Source organism: Hibiscus syriacus, unplaced genomic scaffold (assembly GCF_006381635.1).
Source record: "Hibiscus syriacus cultivar Baekdansim isolate YM2019G1 unplaced genomic scaffold, ASM638163v2 tig00110848_pilon, whole genome shotgun sequence".
In the NCBI taxonomy this organism is placed as follows: domain Eukaryota; kingdom Viridiplantae; phylum Streptophyta; class Magnoliopsida; order Malvales; family Malvaceae; genus Hibiscus; species Hibiscus syriacus.
This window is the reverse complement of record NW_024062889.1, coordinates 19,844-25,264: the sequence shown is the minus strand read 5'-3', so window position 1 is coordinate 25,264 and position 5,421 is coordinate 19,844. Positions and strand designations below refer to the sequence as shown.

At 31.2% G+C, this 5,421-nt stretch overlaps 1 pseudogene; it reads right to left on the bottom strand.

Moving 5' to 3' along the window:
- Positions 1-3,568: 3,568 nt before the first annotated feature.
- Positions 3,569-5,179, bottom strand: LOC120143476 (annotated as a pseudogene).
- Positions 5,180-5,421: the final 242 nt, after the last annotated feature.

Genomic DNA, 5,421 nt, shown 5'->3' with positions numbered 1-5,421 from the left:
TGGTTAGAATTGTTGATAATCTTGATTGTCGGTCTCTAGCTTGATTTAATTTCCTTATGTTTCTTTGTGAATTCAATCTTGTTCTTGTTGAGTTTAGGATGCGAGATAGCATGGCATGACTAGTTTAGGTAAATTTTTTCTTGGTAATTTCATGAATTCATTGATTAATTTGGATGCATGACTTAGTTCAATAAACATTTCATGTGAGTTTTGAGCTTAATGAACATATCTTTTATTAATGCTCTTTGTTTAATTGAGTGTGTCGAACTAGTTGATTGCACTCTATTTCTTGTAACTCAATGCTTGTTGAGACTACAAATTTTGATTGTGATGCTCTAATGTGATAGAGGCATTAGGATTACCACAATTTCTTTTCCCAAAAAACATAGCCTATCCTTTTATTTATTTTCCCCTTAGTGAACCATTTTGAGCCTAATCATTTTCCTTGTTCACTATATTTTTATACCTGAGCCTAATCATTTTCCTTGTTCACTATATTTTTATACCTGAGCCTATTTTGATTTACTTTCTCTCTTTTTTTACCCTTTTTCAAGACAAATATGAGGTTATTTCGAGAAAAAAGAAAAAAATGTTCGAAACAGTGCAAAATCAAACAAAACAGTCCAGGAAATTACATTGTTCGATCATGAGAAAAAACGGTGCAGTTTGGTTCGAACAGTGTAGAAATTCAGTGCAAAAAAATTCGAATGGTGTAGTTTTGATTTGAATGAACAGAAAATACAGTGCATGAAGAAAAATTCAAACATCATAAAAAAAGAAAAAACAGAAAGTTTCGAAAAAAGGAAAAAAAGAAAAGAAAAAAGGAATAAAACTTTGTTGAATTTCTTGCTTCCTCTTTCTATTATTTTTCCCTTTGAATAATTTTTATGAATAGTCTTTACTTTTTCTTGAATTTTTGAAACCCCATTTTCAGCCTTTATCCTACCCGAACCTTAGCCCCGTTACAACTTGTTTTAAAGTCATCTTGACTATTGCATCATTTTCATATTAAGTAGTGGAGATTAGATTTAGTTACGAGTCTATCGTAATGTGTTGATTAGTTTAGGCTTGAGCGAAATGAGTGGACCAATGTGAGGAACTAAGTCTTGTATTCTTTAAGATTGATGGATGATTGAAATGCCATGGTTGATTTACACTTAATTGATTATGTCTTGCTTGATTGATCTTTAATTTCAACATTTACTTGATTTAGTTTGTTTAGAAACCTTGGAAATTCTATAAAATTGGAGTTGGAAACTTGAGATTTTTGGCATGATAATTGAGAAACGCTTGACGACAATCATTGAATAAGTGAGGGAGAATTTGATTAGTGCTTAAATTATGCATTATTTTATGGTTAATTACTCCTTGACTAGCTATTTTAAGTTGCTAACTTGCCTTTTCTTTAATTTTCAATACAGGACAGTAGATTCTAGAACTATTGCTAAAATTGATGAAATTGTGCAATTTTTTATTTTCTAGAATCATGATTGGATTACTAGGCATGACTTGCGGCATGACGTGTCTGACGTGGCGTTCAGTCAACAGCTTCTAGAAGGTCCAGTCAACAGCTTGGTGGAATCAAAAGACTCGGCCTCATTTTCAAATTTAAATTAGAAATTATTTTTAATTTTAGGAATTATCTTTTATTTTGAATATTATTTTCTAGGGTTTGTGAGGACTATAAATACCCCATTAGGGTAAGCCTCAATTCATCATTCAATCATTGAGATCATTTTTACTCTTATTACTTTCTTTCTTAGTTTTATAAAAGTTTCTCTTTTTCTTTTCAAGTTTTACTCTATTTCTTTTAAATTGCTAAGTACGATTTCTATCATACTTATCTAAGTTTTCCAAAGCCAAAGGCTTATACTCGATTCTAAATCGTGAGATTCAAAAAGTGCATCATACCCTTTAGGGTTACATTTTTAGTTTTCAGAAATCAAGGATTGGTAATCGACCATTATTTACAATCAAAGCGATCTAATTTCAAAAAGTGCACATTGAAATTGAATTCAGTTTCGATTAATAGTTGGGAGGAAGGATTGGCCTATAACACATTTGACTTCCTGTGAACACATTTAGCGGCGTTCCGCTAAGGGAAACTGAAATCAGGTTAGATTCTAGATTGAGAAGGTACAATCTGAGTTGGGTTTTTCCAGAATTTAAAGGTGTTGAGTTGGTAAACGATTGTCGCTATTAATTCACAAAGAGTTTAGATCTAAAAATTGATTTTAGATGCTCAATTCATTTGAGAGAAAAATAAGTTATAGGGGTTGAGCCCTGTAGAATGTAACCGGCATGAGCCCTAAGGTAAAATCCTATTCAATGATCGATTTGAATCGAGGCAAAGACCTTTAGCCTAAGGCTGATTTTATCAATTGAATTTTCACTTTAATTTCCTTAATTTACTTTCTTTATTTTCTTTGAATCAAATCTTGTTTTTTATTTCAACTCTCAAAACCCCCTCTATTTACTCTTCTCTACAAATCACACCAGAGTCAAGACCAAAAGCAAGGAATTCATCAATCTCCTAGTCCCTGCGAATCGACCCTTACTCTCTCTATACTATCTTTCATATTCTTTTATTTGAGATTAAGGCTATAATTTATTTGACATCAAAACAACGCGTTCTCAATTATTAACTACATTGGGTAAACTATTAAAATGATGTAAGATGTTGAGTTTGATTTTTTTTAGCTTATATATAGATAACTTAATGTATATCTTACTTTTTAATTGAGTAATTGATGTATGTTTGTTAAATATTTAATGTTTATGAATATATTTTTGAGTTACTTGATAATTAAAATCGATATTTAAGAAGAGTAAAAATCGAATTTCAGCTATAAAATTTAAAAACTTTAAAAAGTATTGAAACTATGCAAAAAGTTTTGAAAACATTATAATACAATTTTCTTACCCTTTTTATTGTCCTTATTAGGTGTGAATATGTCGTCATTTTTATTTGTATTTTTGTATTAATATCGATATTTATCTTTCACCGTTAATAGTGATGTTTATTTATATTCATAAAACTTTTGAGGTGTTTGATTGAATTTTTAACTCTTTCCTTAAATTTTAGTTTGTGCATTACAATGAAAATTGGAGGAATGGTGGATTGATATAACTAGTCTATTTTAATTTATATAAATTCTTCTTATATTTTTATTATTCATCTTTATTTAATAAAATTAACTATTATTTAAAATATTGTAGGTAATTGAAAAAAATAAGGATTTTTTTCCTTTCTTATTTTCTGATTTCTTTAGTCACACAGCTTTAGCCATATACTATCAGCCATAACATTGGCCTCCATGCAAATTTTGGACCACATGGTCTCTTTGAAGATTTCCAGAATTCAACAATTAATTCCACGGTCAACTTTCCTTCAGATATGCAAATGTACATCTGATATACGAAGTGCACCGACACCGATTATTTAATTAGTTGAAGCTTTTGAACAACCAATTAAATAAAATAATCCCACTAATGATAATGATAATGGAAGGGCACATGAAGGTTTGACTTCAAGGGTCTGGTAATGGATTTATTGTTTCATATTTGTTCATTGGTTTTGAATCACTTGCCATTTCCCTACAAAATCCTCAACCAAACCTTGTGTTTCTCTTACAGGATCCAACAATGTATAAATCTCAAGTGCCAAAACCACCATAGCCAGGAACACTAAGATCCCATTGTATGCCCATTTCCATATTCTATTCTCAGGCCTTAATATCTTAATCCCTTCATATATGTTCACTAGGATCATTACAAGCAATGCGTACCCAAGAAAATGGTGATAAACATTCCAATGTTTTTTATACTCGTCTTCTCGACCCGGTTTGAATCGAATGCTAACATCTACATCAATTTGTAAAAACAAAAAGAATTAATCTATCACATCCCTTCGGTATATGCATTTTGATCTGTTAATTCTAACTTAATTATGATCAACTAATTTGAATTTTTAACTCGATCTGACTTGATTTAACTATAAAAAGTCGTAATTTTAACCTACCTAAAATGGACATAAATGATCTGAATCTGAAAAAATCAAAACTCAAAATAATCTGAATACATATCTTACGTTAACCCGATATTATCTTATATGAGAAAGCAATCAACAACTTGAACAATCAAAACCCACATGTCTAATGTCAATATTAACCTTTAAAGTTTACTTGAATATCACTTTATCCTCTACTTTTTAAGTATTTTGGCTCTTAGTGTTTCATTTTTGGTCAAAATGACACACGTTGAGTAGATATCGTTAGTTGAATAACGGTCAATGCATGTTATTAGCATGACATTTCTACATGTGTTTAATTGTTGATGTGTCGCATGCCATGTCAACAATTAAACATATATAAAAATAACACATCAGCAATATGTGTTGATCATTAATCGACTAACGATGTCAATTCAACATGGGTCATTTTAACTAAAAATTGAAATGTTGAGCCTAATTTTCACATTATGCCAAACCCAAAATGCTATAAACTGTATTTGAAGTAACCCAAATTTGAAATTAATCCAAAATCAAAAATAGCTTAAAATTTTTAAAATTTGAATTGATCCAATTCAAATCGATCCGATCTAAAATTAACTCTACTCACCTGATAGACAATCAATTCATATTTGATAAATAAAAAACAGAAAAAAAAAAAAAGAGGTTACTCGAGTTACTTGTAAGGTGATGAATTCGAAAATACAGATGCCGAGAACGCGGTGTCGATGGAAGCTATAGTATTTGGATTCATGTTCGAGCAACATTCCAATTCCCCAGCCAATGCTTCCAAGGGTATAACCCAGAACTTGGCAAGAGTAATGAAAATATAACCAGCATGGATCAAGTTTAAACGGAAATTGCTTGGAAGTACCTTGCAACAATGACTCCAATAGGCAACAATGCTCCCCATCCTATAATGTTTAGAATCCCATGACCCTATCAAACATATCTTTGTTGAGAATAAACTCATCACTCTCAGATTCAAATACCATAGATTTTCTATTTTACCTTTCTTAGGTGTTGCCTATGGCGTCCAATGTTCCTACAACGCCGTGTCCTCAAGTCCAAAACCTCTTTGCTATCGGAATTCTAGAGACTCGTTGAATGCATCATCGGTTCCGATCCATCCGCAAAACGCCCGACTTGCCAAACATGATTCAAGCTTAAAATATTGCATTATGTTCATTTTTCATAGTGAAAACTTGATTGGATTCCAAGCCTATGGTAATATTTTGGTTAGTTTCGGTTTGAGTGACTTCATTTACCCCAAACACTTTGAGCGGATATGTGTGAATCTTTGTGAGGTATTGAGTCATGTTTCATTGAAGTTGGCAATTAATTGTGATATCTTGCTTACTTTAAATTTTCTTGGTTTTATATTTGCTTGATTGTAACTTGAATTCGGCAAA